Here is an 18814-nt window from a genome sequence, read left to right as displayed (position 1 = left end):
ATCACATAGAAAAGTATACAGCAGTTGTAAGACTGATGTCTGACTTTTTTTTACATATACTCACTGAATGAAAAAGAGAAAAAGAAAAGAGGGGAAAGCCTAAAACAATCAGGGAATTGTTCTGAAATACAATATGGCTACACAATCCCTACTTGCCAGTTGTTATAGCACCAGGAGGACAATGCTATTTGAGCAAATGTGGTAAAAAGTTGTGTAAAAATTAATCTGAATTTATAGAATTTAAAATAATCTCAGTTGCTGTGAAGAGATATCAAAAGATATGATTTTAAATTACATTATACTGTAATAAATGTTGTTCAATATCGTTCACATTTTAAACTTTTTCGATCCCTTTTCGACTGAATTATTTGCAGAAACTTTTTATCCTAATGAATGAATTTAAGAAAGAAAAATTGTTTTTAATTTTTATATTCAACTAATAATACAAAAAGTGTATTGTGTACGTAAAATATTATCTCTAAATATTCTTTGCTTAAAAGTTTTGACGATTCATTTTTACTTCTGTCGATAATAAATTTAAAAGGTTGCGTTTTTTTCAATTGTGTTTTTTAAATAAAAACCTATTTTTAAAAATACAAAATTTAAATTCAAGGGAAATAAGCTTAAAAATTTCGCCTCTTTCCGGCAATCTCCGTGAGAAATGACGTCATTGAGACATACCGGAAGCTTGTATTGAAAGCTTGTTATGCCGTTGCTGTGATACACGGAGAAGCGGTTGACAACAGTTGATTTCTGTGGTTGGCCAGATTGTCTGACCGATAGGCGAAAGACAGACGAACACTTAACAGAAATATCGTTTGGATCAACAGAGAAGAGAAATCAAGGTAGTGAAATCGATCAGTAATCTAGTGCAATAGATCTACTGACAGTGTTGTTACTGTCATAGCAACACAGGTATGAACTATCGTTGTCATCTTCATCATTTCAAGCTTGCTACTTTCTCCTGTTTTCAGTTTCAGATATTTTCTGCTACGTATGTTAAAACTTTATAGAAATATAACTCTACATTTTTATATGCATTGATATACACATTAACCTTAGAATAATATAATGTTTTATATTAGCACTGGTTTGCCTGTGTACCTGGCTAGATAGTCTCTCTCTCTCTTTGTGTGTGTGTGTACGTACGTTTTTTTATTGGTTTTAATCGTTGAATTGTGGCCAAGCTGGATTATTGTTTCTAATTCATCCCTACCCACGTTACTCTATTGTTTAAATGCAACATGACAGATACATGCGTACAGATGAATGTAAAGGTATTCTTGTGCCACGCTACATACTAATATTTCAGCAATGAAATGCCTTTCACTAAGATTTAAGATATATTGGTAGTTAGTTATGGTTCTCCTCGATCAGAGTTGACCTGGAGCTAAGCAAGTACACGATCATTTTCTTTGTTAAGGAAAGTAGCCAAATTTCCCTCAAATAATTGTTCAAGGTCTTAAAAAAAAGTAGGGTGCATTGCATAATAGTCCCTGATATCTAATGCTCAAGACAAGGACAGGATGGCGATGACTAGTGCCGGAATCCCTTTGATCATCGGTCTGTACTGGGTAGGATTTGGGCTAAACATCAACAACAGTACGATGCTGTTATCATCATCATCATTTAAAGTCCATGTTCCATGCTGGCATGGGCTGGACAGGTTCTGATGGGTCCAACGATTGCATTGTTCTCTATTGTCTGCTTAAGCATGATTTTTAATGACTGGATACCCTACCTAAAGTCAACCACTTTGCAGCTTTTTTGGGTGGCTACTTGCACTAGTGAGGTTGTCATGCAGCTCACAAGACTATGAACTCTGAGGGAGGGGATTGACTTTATGCTAAGGGATGAGAGCTTAAAGTATGATAGAAAGTGGTGGGGGTCAGAGCAAGTTCTTGTAGAAGAGCCAGTATGGTTACTCACATTTAGTAGGGGAGAAGGAAAATGATAAGTTGGAACTGCAAGAGATAGATAATGGAGATTAGGTGTCCAGGTGGCCCCTTAAGGCACAAGGTAAGTAGAAGTGGGTGGAACTATTACAAGATTGTATGTGGAGCAGAACGGGATGCAGCCTGCAACTATAAAAGAAGTTGATTGTCATGATACAGTTGACAAGGGGAGGACAAGAAAAAGACATGGTATGGTGGAGGAAAAGCAGGTGTAGTGCATGAGAGGTTGTTTGGTTCATTTGTGTGGGGAGGGAGTTCTAAAATCATTACAGGTATGGATACTATATTGTTCTGTTATCACACCCCCACACTCACACATACATAGACACATTCATATACAACATTTTCTGTTAAATATATATATATATATATATATATTATCTTCATTATTTTACGTCTGCATTTCCATACTTGGGTTGAATGGGCCTTTTGTAATACTGCATCTTACCATTTATTGTGGTCCTTTGTTGTCTCCTATATGAGGTTAAGCCTTTCGAGATCAACTTTCTCCACTTGTTCTCATGTCCTTTTAGGTCCCACATAATCCTTCCACTTAAATTCCTTATATACCAAATTGTTATCCTCCATATCCATCACATGTCTGTATCAATGCAGTTTTCTCTCTTGTTTCTGTATGAGGTTCCTCTTATACCCTGTTATTACTCTCAATTCTTTTGTGCTCTGTTGCTACTAATCAACAGCACACTTTGTACACAAGTATCACACAATCTACACTTTACTTGTAGAAAAAATGGTCTTGTTGCCAGTAGCTCCCTGAATTTTTTTTCCAGCTGATTCTTACTGGCATCTTTGCTCTTGGAACACTTGTTCCCAATATTAATAGGCCTACCTATGTAACAGAAGCTATCAACTAGTTCTAAGCATTTGAAAGCACTTATTTCGTGGGTGCTCTGACTGCTAATTAGTCCTATGTATCAGTTTTATACAAAGTCTTTCTTCTCGGTCAGCCTGCCTATGAAACCACTGCATCTCTTGTGCACTCATGGAGGAGCCATCAGTGCTTTTCTGTTATGGCTATTTCTCTAAATCATGACAGAGAAGTTTAAGGCTAGCTATCTATGAGAACTCCTGTAGCAGTTGACCTTGTTCTTCTAGCAGAATCTGTAGATGATTAATAGAAGAAACTCTAAATGTGGAAGTATGTCAATCAGAAAAAAGACAGGATCCTGCAGCCATCAGTGACATAGCAGTACTGGGTATGCAAAAAAGAAGTTGGTAGAAACATCATACAGTGTAAACAGGGGATGTGCAAGAGGTGTAGTGAGATTACTGATAGGCTAATAGCAAAGTTAACCTTCATAAGAGCATTAAACTCCCCAAAAACAGCTTCTCTCAAATGCCCAGATGGTTCCCTAGAAGTATTCAATAGCTTCTTTTAATTAAGTGACCTAATTAGCAGGGGTATGGTTATCCTGAAAGCAGAGTTGCCAGAGTAAGAACAGGTTGGAAAAAGTTCTATTAGCAACAAAGGGTCTTGCCCTCAGAGTAAAGGGTAAATTGTATGATGCTTGTGTGCAAAGAGTGATGTTACATTGTAGTGAGATGTGGGACTTGGTTTTCAAAGACTAAAAAGAAACGAAGCAAGCATGCTTCACTGGATGTGTAATGTTCATGTGTTTGTGCAATAGAGTAGAAATGAACTGACAGAAAGTTGTGTATAAGAGGAGGGAAAACTGCATTAGTACAAGTATGTGACATGTATAGACGATGTGTTTAGTACTCAAAATGGCTGGAACCTGTTGAACAGGAAGAGCTAGCAAGGCATGGGATCAAGATGTTGAATCTCACAAAAGAGATTACAAGGGCTCATGATAATCGACCACATACAGTACACACACACACACATATATATATATCTGTAAAAATATGTGACACTTATTCGGTAGCCCACATATTTTTACAGATAAATTCCTCTATTTACATAATATCGAGGTCTCTTTCTTTCTTTTGTTGTCCTTCCTATCCATATATATATATGTATATATGTATATATACGACAGGCTTCTTTCAGTTTCCACTCACAAAGCTTTTGTCAGCCCAACGCTATAGTAGAAGACACTTGCACAAGGTGCCATGCAATGGGACTGAACCCGGAACCATGTGGTTGGTAAGCAAGCTTCTTACCACACAGCCATGCCTGCACCTAACAATTAAAGAGATGACTCAATGACATATTTTTCTAACAGTTTTTAGCAACCAATGAAATCTCAATCACTAATCATATTTTCATGTTTATGAATATTTTTGTTTAGATACTGTCCTTTGCCAGACAACTACCATACTTGAATTGTTTGAATAACCACTAGTGTGAAACTCTGAGTAATGATTCAAGAAGCTTCAACTTGTAACAAAATGCAGACATGTAAACGTGTGTGTGTGTGTGTGATCATCATTTTGATGTCCACTTTCCCACGATGGTATAGTTCAGATAACACTGATAGAGACAGTTTCTCTATGGTGGTATGCTCTTCCTGTTATCAATTTTCACCTTTTTCCAAGTAGGATACTATTTTTCTTAGCCCTTCAGACAATGAGCCACTTAGTGGCTGGATATGTGAACACAGTCACTATGACATAGACATTCACAATGTTTTTATGCAGTGCATGGATGTTACGACAATGAGAGAGCATAAACAGACACACCTGCTTAAATACACACACAACATGATTCCTACAGTTAATATCTACCAATTCCATGCACAAGGTATTGGTCAGCCTCTTGAGACAATAGCAGAAGGACAGCTATCTATATATATATGCATGTGTTTGTGTATAGATGTTTGTATGTTTGGCTTACTTGTGAAAACATTAAAGTATGCAATGCACACTTGTGTTGTATATTGCTATGCTGTATATGTACATCTTATGTACATGTTACATACATACAATCACACACACACACACGCACGCACACACACACACACACACACATATATATATATATATACGTGGGTTGATCAATAAGTATCCTGACTTGCCGTTGTAACGAACCTAAAGTATGCAGAGTGAAGCTGCTTGGCATAGATTGACCTTGAACTCTGTTGTGCATGTGCACTAAGTTTAGCATGGTATCTTTAGCCGGATACCCTTCTCATCACCAAACACTTTACTGAATGTACTGGATGTATTCTATAATATATATGTATGTTTATATATGTGTATGTATATGTATATCTATATATGTATGTATGTGTGTATCATCATCATCATCATCGTTTAACGTCCGCTTTCCATGCTAGCATGGGTTGGACGATTTGACTGAGGACTGGTGAAACCGGATGGTTACACCAGGCTCCAATCTAAATTTGGCAGAGTTTCTACAGCTGGATGCCCTTCCTAATAATATCATATGTATATGTATACACACTCAGACATATATGTGTGTATATATAAATATATGTGTGTGTGTGTCATCATCATTATCATTACTGTTTAACGTCCATTTTCCATGCTGGCATGGGTTGTATGGTTTGACTGGGGTCTGGGAAGCCAGGAGTTTGCACCAGGCTCCTGTCTGATCTGGCAGTGTTTCTACAGCTGGATGCCCTTCCTAATGCCAACCACTCCGAGAGTGTAGTGGGTGCTTTTTACATGCCACTGACGCTGGGGTCAGAGGGGGCTGGCAATGACCACGATTGGTTGGTGCTTTTTATGTGCCACCGGCATGGAAGCCTGTCAAGGTGGCACTCGCATCGGCCACGTTCGGACGATGCTTTTTACGTGCCACTGGCATGGGGATCACAACTACAATTTCCATTTGATTTTGATGCATTTGACTCAATAGGTCTCCTCAAGCACGGCATGTTGCCCTACGATCCAAGGTACTTTTGAGTGGGCTGGTTATGCGACACTGGCGTAGGCTACAGCTGTGAACTCACTTTAATTGCCGGGTCTTCTCAGTCACAGCATATCTCCAGAGGTTTTGGTCTTTTGTCAAAGCCTCTGTCATGCTTCATATATATATATATATATATATATATATATATATATACGAAATGTGCTGTGCGTGAGAAGACCCGGCAAGCCAAGTAAGATCGTTGCCAGTGCCCCTGGACTGGTTCTTGTGCGGGTGGCACATGAGATGCACCATTTTGAGCGTGGCCGTTGCCAGTACTGCCTGACTGGCTCCTGTAGGATTTTCGAGCGAGATCGTTGCCAGTGCCCCTGGACTGGCTTGTGCGGGTGGCACATAAAAGACACCATTTCGAGCGTGGCCGTTTTCGTGCGGGTGACACGTAAAAGCACCCACTACACTCTCTGAGTGGTTGGCGTTAGGAAGGGCATCCAGCTGTAGAAACTCTGCCAAATCAGACTGGAGCCTGGTGTTGCCATCCGGTTTCACCAGTCCTCAGTCAAATCGTCCAACCCATGCTAGCATGGAAAGCGGACGTTAAACGATGATGATGATGATGATGATGAAGGGTAGGTCAAGAATTATATGCACTCCTGTTTCTGTAATTTATTAAAACAGTGCTTTTAAATGCACTCCTTTCAGTGGTCTACAAGCTTGCTTATTCCATCAGAGAAAGAAGTTTTAGCTGGTTGTGCAGCCATTTATGTACCATTTCCTGCACCTCTTTATCCATAGTAGATCGACAGCCTCTTAAAGGATGTGTGAGTGATTTAAAGAGGTGATAGTTGGAAAGGACGAGATTTGTATTGTCATGCAACAATTTTCTTCTTATCCCATGTCAGAAAAAAGACTGGTGGCTGATATGTCTTTTTTTTAAAAATCACTTCCACTTTGTCCAATATATTTTTTTCTTTACAGTTTTGTTATTTGGTAGAAGTGAGGTGGCTGAAACTTCATATATAAAACTGGGCAAGCCATGCATGCCTTGTTGAGTGGGCAGGTATCTAGGTTTCTGCAGTTATATTTTAGGATGGGTACCTGGTGTGATTTACATGTAATAATGTTCTTCGTGTTGAGGTAGCAGCTGCAAGAAACTTCTGCAGAATGTCTATTAAAAATATTCTTATACTATGGATATCTGGGAAATGCTTTTCTATCAAGGCTAGGAATTTTCTATGTTTTGTCTTCACATTCAAGGAAAAAAAAAAAAGAGGCTGGGGTTGCAGAAGGTGGAGAAGAAACCATATAGTTTTTTCTTAGGTCTATTTTTAGGCTTCATTCTTTTTATGATAGGAGTGTTAAGCATCTTCCCTTTGAAGCCACTTTTGGGGCTACTGTATTGAATATTTCCTTAGAGAAGGGGGAGAGATTAGATATCTTATCACTAATATTGACTGTAAGATTGTTAAAGACAGTAGGGGGTGTGACAAGACTGTTTATATATATATATATACTCTTTTACTTGTTTCAGTCATTTGACTGTGGCCATGCTGGAGCACCGCCTTTAGTCGAGTGAATTGACCCCAGGACTTACTCTTTGTAAGCCTAGTACTTATTCTATCGGTGTCTTTTGCCGAACTGCTAAGTTACGGGGATGTAAACACACCAGCATTGGTTGTCAAGCAATGTTGGGGGGACAAACACACACACACACATATATACGAAGGGCTTCTTTCAGTTTCCGTCTTCCAAATCCACTCAAGGCTTTGGTTGGCCCGAGGCTATAGTAGAAGACACTTTCCCAAGGTGTCACGCAGTGGGACTGAACCCGGACCATGTGGTTCGTAAGCAAGCTACTTACCACACAGCCACTCCTACACCTATAAAATTCTCATGAGGTCACATATATCAGCACTGTCATATGAACCCACTGTTACATCAAACAGTTCATCTGCTTCAGGTATTTTGATCCACACTGAACCCTTATTAAAGGGGTGGGGTTGCACATGCATGATGAAGTGAAGGCCCGATTGGTCAACTTATATGTGTGTGGTGTGGTGTGTGTGTGTGTGTATGGTGTGTGTGTGTGTGAATATATATATATATATATATATATATATAAAAGAAATGAGATGAGAAAGGAGCAAACCATTATCTCATGGACTTCATTAGGTTACAGCTGTTTCCTCTGTAACATGTGGCAGACTCCATAGTTGAGTGCTTGAATAACACATTACAGTTTCATCAGAATCTCATCTCAAACATGAAGTGTTGCTCAGTACTCAACTAATGCTTCATTTAGAGGCATACATATATTGAGTTCTACACCAGATTATTAGTATTGCAATGCCTAAGCAATATTTACCAGCATCACCTTCCTGGCACTTGAGCCGGTGGCACGTGAAAAGACATTCGAGCAAGATCGTTGCCAGTGCCGCTGGACTGGCTCCTGTGCAGGTGGCACGTAAAATACACCATTCTGAGCGCAGCCATTGCCAGTACTGCCTGACTGGCCTTCGTGCCGGTGGTACGTAAAAGCACCCACTACACTCTTGGAGTGGTTGGCATTAGGGAGGGCATCCAGCTGTAGAAACTCTGCCAAATCAGATTGGAGCCTGGTGTAGCCATCTGGTTTCACCAGTCCTCAGTCAAATCATCCAAGCCATGCTAGCATGGAAAGCGGACGTTAAACGATGATGATGATGATGATTATAAATAGATATATAAACAATATATGTTTGATAAACAAATATTTAGTTTTCTGAAGGCAGATGCCCATGGTTAAACCACAGGGATTTTAGCAACTTTGAATAAAAATTGAACTGATTTTCCTCTTTCCTGCCAGCTTCCACAGTGAGACCAAATATGTATTCATTAAACTTATGGATATGAGATTCTCTATGTATATTTATTCATAACTCGTGCTGCATTGGTACTGTAGTTATTTATATAAGTATATGGTTATGCATTTATGTCTGTAACTGTAGTTATATGTCTATACATCTTATAGGTCTATGTATGTAGTTCTGTGCCGATGCATGTAAATATCTAAGTATACTTGTCTGTTACCTGAATGCCATCACCTGTATGTATATGTCTATACACTAATACAAGTGTATTTACCTAACCTTATTTGTGTTACTATGTGTGTGTGTGTATATATGTGTGTGTATATTGTTAGTGTGAGAAGTTAGTTTCAAACTTGTTCTGTGTGCCTGTTTCTATTTCTATGAAGAGGTAAATATGAAGGAGAGAGAGAGAGAGAGATGAAGCAACTACATATACATGCATACATACACACTTACATACAAAAATGCATATATGCATACACACGTGCATACATGCACACACATAATTACATACACACATACATAAATTCACACAGAGACATATAGATACATGCATGCGTCCAACCCATGCCAGCAGGGAAAATGGACATTAAACGATGATGATGCAGGCATACACACACACACGCGCATACATACATACATACATACACACGTATGTACGTACATACGCATGTATGTATATATGTGTGTACATACAGTTTATTGATGCTGATGTTTGCAGTAAACCTGCCATTGAGGTGTAATCAATACTGCTCCCTCTCTTTCCCTCTCTCCCTCTCTTTCCTTCTCTCCCTCTCTCTACCATCATACGATTAACACAATTAACACACCTGTAGTCTGCTGGAATGCATTACCACAGCTGAGCAACTCTGGCTATATTTAGGGATCTTCACTGCAACATTACACAGAATGGTGTGAGTGTGAGAAACTCTGCATCTGTGTGCTTGTTTATGTGTGTGTGTGTGTGCACGTGCGATTCCATGTGTATATATATATGCTTATGTTTCTCTATGTATGTGTAGATAGTGCTTAAGTATGAAAGTAGCAATCTGGTCATTCCAGGAAGGAATAAGTGTGTTGGAGAGATGTGATATGCTTTGGTAGTATGGATTGTCTGATGTTGTTGATATTTTTACTTAGCTGAAGATTAATCCCAGTTGAGCAGACTTATGATCAAAAGCATTCCAGCCATACCCATCATGTAAATTTCGGATGTTGGCCTATAATACTGAATCTATCCTTTTCTTATTTAAGACGGCAAGAGTGTGAATTGAGCAGGATTTTGGTTGCTATGCCTAACAGATCAGAGAACTATATAGAAGTTTTCTATCTGTCATATGACTCACAGTAGTGACAATTGCCTTCATGATGTATAGTAATTGTATAGATTATCTTATGATGTATATTAGTAGTAAGGACAGTTTTATGATGTACACTGAGTCATGATGTACAAAGGTGTTAAGAATTGTTTTATGTTATACTGTTGTAGTAAAGGCTGGCATATGATGTGCAATAGCAGCAGCAGCAGTTGTGGTGGTGGTGGCTGTAGTAGTAGTAGTAGTAGTTATAAGGGTAGGTTTTTGTAATATAGGCCTTCACTCTCTACCTTAATGTGTGGCACAAAAGGAAGCCTTAATAGTGTTAGTGTGGTGGTGAGAGAGGGCAACAGCTGTGTACTTTTTAGTCTTCCTACCAGCTGTGTCAGTCTGCTAGTGTGTAGAGGAGGAGGAGGAGAAGGAGGGGGTGTTATTCATATCTTTTCCTGTTATTAATAAATGACAGGTGCAGGTAATTTATTAAGGCATTTGCATAAGAGAGAGAGAGAGAGACAGACAGACAGACAGAAAACGTGTGTATCCGTGTGTGTGTTTTCAAATAGAAAGTGTCTGTATGAGCTAGAAAACCTGTTTGTTGATGAACAAGCTTGAAATTTTAGAGATAGCAAAGATGCTGCAAGAGTAGAAATTTTTCTATTTTAACCCATGGTGGTTGTGATGGTGGGGATAATTGTGATAGCAGTGGTAGTTGTAGTAGATGGCAGTTGTAGGGAAAGTGATGGCGGTGACAGCTATGATATATATATGTATGCTCTCAAATGGCTATGTAAAATGATCCTTGACACTGCAAAGTTTTTCTTCCTGATTGTGCTTAGTGGTTCTAAAATGAGAGACAGTCCTTTATGGCCATGCCTGAGAGGGTCTTGCCTTGTGGGCTCACTGGTGCTGGTATCATGTAAAAAGCACCCATACTGGTGCCACATAAAAAGCACCTATGCTGGTGTCATACAAAAAGCACTCGTGCCACCTGTCTGGTGCCATGTAAAAAACACCTTGGACACTCTGTAAAATGTTTGGTGTTAGGAAGGGCATCCAACTGTAGAAACCTTGCCAAAACAGACAATTAGAGCCTGATGCAGCTCTCCAACTGACCAGCTCCTGTCAAACTGTCCAACTCATGCCAGCATGGAAACCAGAGATGATGATGAGTTTGTACAATCTCAGCCCACTCTTTTGCCTTGGAGGTCTGACTAGTGTCTCAGTGGGCTAACATGGCTGTGATGATCAGCAAGTCATAGGTTTTACATTGGAATGGGCTTCACCTTGGTGAATTGGCATACAGAGCTGGGGATCTCCATCTACTCTGTCAAGCCTTACAGAGGAGATAATAAAGGGCTGAGATGAGATGATTGGTAATTCACTGTGCTCAAGAAGACCTGTTCATCACATCAAAAGTGAGGTCCAAAAGTATTTATGCTTATGTTTGTAAATTCTGGGCTCCAAATCCAAAGCAAACATCCCCCTCCATGTCTCATATTCCTAACATCTTAACATCCATCCTTCAATCACTCTTCTAACAATGATTCTCCCTAGCTGCTATAATTATTTAGGAGTAGAATCTGCACATACTTTATCCCTACATTCTTTGACACTATCAGTTACCTTACTCTCATTACCATCAATCACCTGTGTTATGTCTCTCCCCTCTGCGCTGCATCTTAAGTTTACCATAATTCATCTTTAACACACCTCCCATCTGCTATCATTCTCAACACCCTCTCAGCATCATCATCATCGTCGTTTAACGTCCGCTTTCCATGCTAGCATGGGTTGGACGATTTGACTGAGGACTGGTGAACCAGATGGCTACACCAGACTCCAATCTGATCTGGCAGAGTTTCTACAGCTGGATGCCCTTCCTAACGCCAACCACTCCGAGAGTGTAGTGGGTGCTTTTACGTACCACCGGCACGAAGGCCAGTCAGGCGGTACTAGCAACAGCCACGCTCAAAATGGTGTATTTTACATGCCACCTGCACAGGAGCCAGTCCAGCGGCACTGGCAATGATCTCACTCGAATGTCTTTACACATGCCATCCGGCACAAGTACCAGGAAGGCGATGCTGGGCACAGGTGCCATATATTGTCCATTCCCCCTTTGTCACCCCTCTCACTATAGCCACCCTCATGTACCTCTGACCCCTTTCTCCGCCACACTTTATTACCCTCCCACTCCCTCCACTGCACACCATCACCTTACTTTCTGATTTGTCCACAGATATATGATACTGCTGCTTGTTTCACCTCTTACTCCTTCATACTGATATTTACCACCACCTACACCACCACCATTTTTCATCACTACCTACATCAACTCCTAACCTAATCTCTAATCACCTAACACTCTCTTCCCCCATTCTTATGAAACTCCCACCCTTTTCTTCCCTTCTTGCACCTAGAGAGTATGTTCTGGTACCCTGTCACCACCATCTTTATCTCCCTTCCAGTTAATCTTGCTCACCCTTGTATAATGCAGGGTAGCTATGTATCTTCTTTATAACACAACACCTGTGCTTCTCTCTCTGTTATATTTTAGTCTTTAACACCTGGCATAGCACCACCTGCTCCCTCTCAAATACACTTCCACTCAGTCGAGGGAGCCTTTCCCTTTTCCCTTTTCCTTTCTTTACTTTGTTATGTTTATCAATTCATTTTGCAAGATTCCTGATATGAAATCTTGTGTTGAAACAAATATTGTTGTATTTTGGGATGGTCATTTTATTTATTTATTTATTGCCAAATAAACACACACACAATATATATATATGTATATATATATATTTTTTCTTTTGTTTATTACTGGTTTTATTTATTTTATGTCCGTTATCCGGAAATCTTTTGTCACACATCTGTGATCAGTAATATGAAGAAAAAAAAATATGTATAGTGCAAGTGTTTATTTGGAAAAAAAAATTGGAATAAAATAAAATGACCATCCCGAACTACAACAATTTCTTTACTTTGTTTTACAAGTTACTTGGCATTCTAGTACACACTATAAAGTGGTTGGTATTAGGAATGGCATCCAGCCATAGAGATCATGCCAAAGCTAGCATTGGAGTCTGACACAGCTCTGTGATTCATCAACCTGTTTAAACTGTCCGAGCCATGCCAGCATGGAGAATGAGTGTCAGACGACGACGGCAGCGGCGATGGTGGTGATGATGATGATAATGATGATGATGATGATGATGTGTGTGTGTGAGAGAGAGAGAGAGAGAGAGAGAGAGCATTTCTAACAGTGTTAAAAAGCACAGAAATATATCAGCAACAAGTGAAAATTGCCTGGCAGTGGTAATGGCGTTGCTAAATCAGGAATTCTGCTTCTTTGAGCTTCATCAGTAGCAAGGGTCCACTGGCACTGTATGCTAAGCAAAAATTGGTTGCTGGCTGATATAGTTAATCAATGATTGAAAGGTCACTGATGCTGCATTTAGCTGGCAGGCTGAATAAAATTCTGTTTAAAGCGTCTATAAGAGATGCTTTCTCAAGATGAATAACACAATTTAGAAGGCTTTCAACTGTATATATACTTTAAGTGTGATATACAGATTGCTAGTGTGGTATCTTTTCAGTTGCTGTCACAGTTTTTAGTTTTTTTAATCTTGTTTCAATTGTTTTCAAATTTGGCGTACTGATGTAGTTTTGTGTGCTAATTATGGAAATCGAATTCATTTTTGCCATAAATTGATAAATAAAAAAGTTAATAGCTTTTAAAGTTTGAAAATTCTGGGTAATTTTAGCCAATCGAAAGCCATGGACATATTGGTGCCTGTTTCCATGATAAGCCAGTGTATAGTCTGCTTAAGCTACAGACATAAATACAACTGAAGAGATAAATATAACCTGAACAATAGGTATTTGAAGGAGTGTGTCGCAAGACCAGACATGATTTTCTTTATACAGTGCCAAGTCAGAATCACAACACACTAGAGGAATGCAGACATTAGTCAATTCTTCCTGGAACCACAATTTTAAGTGACTTGTGGAGGGCCTCCTTTCACATTCCTGAAATTGAGGAGTATGATTTTTAGCATAGAACAGCGAACTATTTAATTTTAAAATTTCAAAAAACTGACAGCAACAGAAAAAATCCCTAATTTGAAGTAATACTGCTTCCATTGCTAATAACAAATATTAATTAAATTTAGAATTTCATCAAAATTTATTTTATAACCAACTAATGTATTTTTAGTGTCATTAAATTAAATTACTCACTAATTTATGTTTTACTATTACTGTATTTTACTATACTATTTCTTTAGTATACAACTGTACTACCTTTATATGGTGGTATCACTGTGTAGTATTATACTATTCCTGTTCTATACTATCACAATATAATACTGTACTGTCACTATATAGTACTGTGCTATCACTGTATAGTACTGTACTATTTTTGTATATTACTGTAGTATCACTATACAGTACTGTACTGTATAGTACTGTACTACTACTATATAGTACTGCACTGTCATCATATAGTACTGTACTATCACTATATAATACTGTATTATCATGGTACAGTTGTTTTGATATTCTTAACACACAGTATATTGCATCTTGTTGCTAGACTGACATTTGTTATTTTCATTCATTATTTTAATGAAATCACCAAGTAAATGGTATCATCAGCTGATGGTATCACAAGGTAATGATATTACCAATTAAATGGTATCACCAGATAAGTGGTATCACCATCTGATAATATCCCCACATATCTTTTACTTCATCACTTGTGATGTTTCCATGTTTCACAGCAGTTACTTATTTAGAGGTTAACTGACATATACCTACATTCACTTAGATATTTACATTGATGATGATGATGATGATGACAGCAGTGACAATATTAGTGTGTATATGTGTGTCACTATCTTGTTAAATGTTTACCTCACCTCCCTACACATTAGATATATGAAGGAATTTAGAGTGACTTATCTTGTCAGCTGGTTTATCTTTATCCTAAAATAGCTTCTGGAACTGAATGGATGTGATAAAATCTTTTAAATTCTTAAATATAAGCCATGTATACAGATATATATCTTACTTTTTTTTTAGACAGTATTGTGTGATATGCAGGAAATTTGGCTGCTATTTCTAGCCTGTCAAGCAGTGACATAAGGGTTTTCTTCATTAACCAGTAAAATCAAAGGTGAATTTGTGATATAATTTTATAATTTCCATAATAGTTCAAAGACTGAAATAAATAATGGAGTCAATATGATCACCTAAATGATTGAAAGCTGTGCCCCAGCTTGGCCATAGCCCAGTGATACAAACTTGTAAAAGAATAGACACATAAAAGAATATATAAATAGATGGAGGAGGAGAACCAGGCAAAGGCTTTGGAGAATGGATGTATAAAGTAGGGTAAAATGGAAGAGACTGTCAAAAGGGGTCTGCAAAGCTTAGCAGAAAACATTGTCTTTAAGCATTTGGTGTTGTTATTGTTGTTGTTAAATATTGTATCTTATCCAATTTCATTTTATTTCTTTTATTACAGATTGTTTCACTGGAGAAAGAGCTGATGTTATTCGACAATCGCAACAGTAGTAACAGCTGATGTTACAAAACAGTCGCAGTTGATGTTACAACATAGTCACAGCTGATGTTACAAAACAGTCGCAGTTAATGTTACAACACAGTGAATGTTCATATTACACCACAATTACAACTGATGTTATACCACAGTAATAATTGATGTTACATCATGGTAACAGCCGATGTTACAACACAGTAACAGTCGATGTTACATCCCGTGACGGCTGATTTTATGACGAGAGCTATGAACAATAAGAAATAAGACATAGAAGCAGAAATATGAAAGTGAATAAGTTAGTGGAAGGTAAGGTTGGTGGTGACAACAGCGATAATGTAAAGGTAGCTGTTCGCTGTCGGCCACTCAATGAAAAAGAAATTTCTTCAGAATGTAAGCAGACAGTTTTTGTCGATTCTGTAAGAGGAACAGTCTCAGTAGAAAACCCTACCCCGGGCCATGGTGAACCTATGAAGGTTTATACATTTGATACTGTATTTGGACATGATTGCAAACAGGTTGATGTTTATAATGAGGTTGCTCGCCCTATTATTGATTCAGTTCTTGCTGGTTACAATGGAACAATTTTTGCATATGGCCAGACTGGAACAGGCAAAACGTTCACAATGGAGGGCCTCAGGGTAGTGGCAGAAAAGCGGGGCATTATTCCTAATTCATTTGCTCATATATTTGGTGCCATTGCTAAAGCTGAGGGTGAAACTCAGTTCTTGGTAAGAGTATCTTATCTAGAGATTTATAATGAAGAAGTGCGTGATTTGCTTGGTAAGGACCAAATGCAACGGCTTGAGGTTAAAGAGAGGCCTGACATTGGTGTTTACGTGAAGGACCTTTCTGCTTTTGTTGTAAATAATGCCGACGATATGGATCGGATCATGACACTAGGGAACAAAAATCGGGTTGTGGGTGCTACTAATATGAATGCTCACAGTTCCCGGTCTCATGCTATTTTCTCCTTGACCATTGAATGTAGTGAGAAAGGTATTGATGGAAAACAACATGTCCGAATGGGGAAACTTCATCTCGTTGACTTAGCAGGCTCTGAACGTCAAGCAAAAACAGGTGCTACCGGTCAGCGACTTAAAGAAGCTACAAAAATTAATTTATCTCTTTCTACCCTTGGCAATGTGATCTCTGCATTAGTTGATGGGAAAAGTAGCCATATTCCTTACAGAAATTCCAAACTGACACGTTTGTTGCAAGATTCCCTTGGCGGTAACTCAAAAACAGTAATGATTGCCAATATTGGTCCAGCAGATTATAACTATGATGAGACCATTAGCACTCTGAGGTATGCCAACAGAGCAAAATGTATAAAGAACAAAGCTAAGGTTAACGAAGATCCAAAAGATGCTTTGCTTCGGCAATTTCAGGAAGAAATTAAAGAATTAAAACGGCAACTTGAAGAAGGTGAGTTTAATAATGATGATGATGTGTCTGGTGGAAATGAAGAAATTATTGAGAAAGATGGGAAAAGCTGCAATAAAAAAATAAAAAAGACACATAAAATTTCTAAAGAAAAAATGGCTGAAATTCAGTCTAAGATTGAAGATGATCGCAAAATGCTGGAAGAAAAGAAAGATTTAGCAGAAGAGGAGAGAAAGAAAATAAAATATAATCTTGATGAGAAAGAGTCTGAGATGAAGAAGTATTTAGAAGAACAACACCAATTGGCACAAAAGTTAGCTGTGATAGAGAAGAAAATTATTGTTGGTGGTGAGAATCTTTTAGAAAAGGCTGAAGAACAAGAACGACTATTGGAAGAAAGTGCCTGTGAGTTAGAAGAAAGGAAGAAGAGAGAAGAAGAACTACGGAAAGCTTTAGAAGAAAAAGAACAAGAAAGATTGGATATAGAAGAAAAATATTCCACTTTGCAGGAAGAAATTATTGGTAAAACCAAAAAACTCAAGAAATGCTGGTCTATGTACACACAAGCTAAGATTGAAATTACTGATGTACAAAAAGACCACCAGAGAGAAATGGAAGGTCTGCTTGAAAATGTTCGCCAGCTCAGCCGAGAATTGAAGCTTCAAATGCTGATTATTGACAATTTCATTCCTATGGAATTCCAGAAAATGTTGGAACACTATGTTCACTGGAATGACGATATTGGGGAATGGCAGCTAAAATGTGTTGCATACACAGGGAACAATATGCGCAAACAGTCACCGCATACTGAAAGTCTATCAGCTAGCTTTAATGAATCTGACATCTCTGGAGTCTATCTTGCCTACACAAAAGAAGGAGCTACTCAGAGTATGAGACTAAACTCTGCTAAAGGTAATAAATTAGGACGACCAAAAACTGCTTCAAGATTAAAGTCAGCAAAGAAAAAGAAGAAAGACCTGGATGTTGAGACAATATTGCAGTGACTATTCATTGCAGCTGTAGCTCTGTTTACTTTTAAGTTGTTCATATATATGGACTATGTCATGGATTTCCTTTTTCCTGATATATTTTGTGAAGATTTTTAATGAATTTTATTTTCAAAATTTTTTTTTTTACTCTTTCTCAGTAATTACTTTTGTTAGATTTAAAAACAAACACAAACATTGTCTTTAATAACTTCAATTAAAAACAATTAAGTGTCATCCAAATTATTTTTGATTTTAGAGTCCTGGCTTATGCTTTTGATGCAGCTTTGGCATTTGGTCAGTTGTTGCAAAAAGGTTTTGTCTGACAATAATTTTGTAGGATTCTCTGAAAATTAGAAAAGTAAGGATAATAATTTCATAGATATATATATACACATATATTAAATTTTAAATATATATATAAAAACAGGCCACCAACATTTCATGAGCAGTGTTAGATAAGGTATAGGCTTTTTACAAATGGTTCAAAGTCTTACAACTTCTACCTCACAGAGGAACTCCTTACCATCCATCATTCTACCCTAATCTTAAACAGAAAGAACTAATTCCCACTTGCCGACATATGTCCAAATTTCAAAGAGGATACCCTTGATGCATGACAGACATCAGTTGATGATGTACACTGCCTAGTATCATCCTGTTGTAGAATTGTCTTGTTAATTTCTAACCCACTGACATGTATGAACATTATGAAACTGCTGTTTCAGAGTATATAATCCCTGTCTCACTATCTCTTTCTCTCTCTCTCTCACACACATACATGCACAAAATACTATATATTGTAGGCACATTTACCTGCAGGTACACACACACACACACACACACACACACACACACACACACACACTCACTTACTCACATACACACACATGCACAACAAGACCCCTTCAGCTTCCATCTATCAAATCCACTCACAAGGTTTTGGGC

General features: G+C 38.2%; 1 pseudogene across 3 annotated transcripts; it reads left to right on the top strand.

The window, feature by feature from the left end:
• The first annotated feature begins 647 nt into the window (after positions 1-647).
• On the top strand, positions 648-18112 carry LOC106879294 (kinesin-like protein KIF3A pseudogene; annotated as a pseudogene). 3 transcript variants are annotated; one of them, XR_016243228.1, is made up of 2 exons: positions 648-915; positions 15462-18112. The product of XR_016243228.1 is annotated as a kinesin-like protein KIF3A pseudogene, transcript variant X1 (transcript). The 3 variants fall into 3 exon arrangements; XR_016243229.1 differs by having other exon boundaries at positions 678-845; XR_016243230.1 differs by having other exon boundaries at positions 884-994.
• Positions 18113-18814: the final 702 nt, after the last annotated feature.

Source organism: Octopus bimaculoides, chromosome 9 (assembly GCF_046866305.1).
Source record: "Octopus bimaculoides isolate indiv1 chromosome 9, ASM4686630v1, whole genome shotgun sequence".
In the NCBI taxonomy this organism is placed as follows: Eukaryota; Metazoa; Mollusca; class Cephalopoda; order Octopoda; family Octopodidae; genus Octopus; species Octopus bimaculoides.
This window is presented reverse-complemented; position numbering and strand designations above follow the sequence as displayed.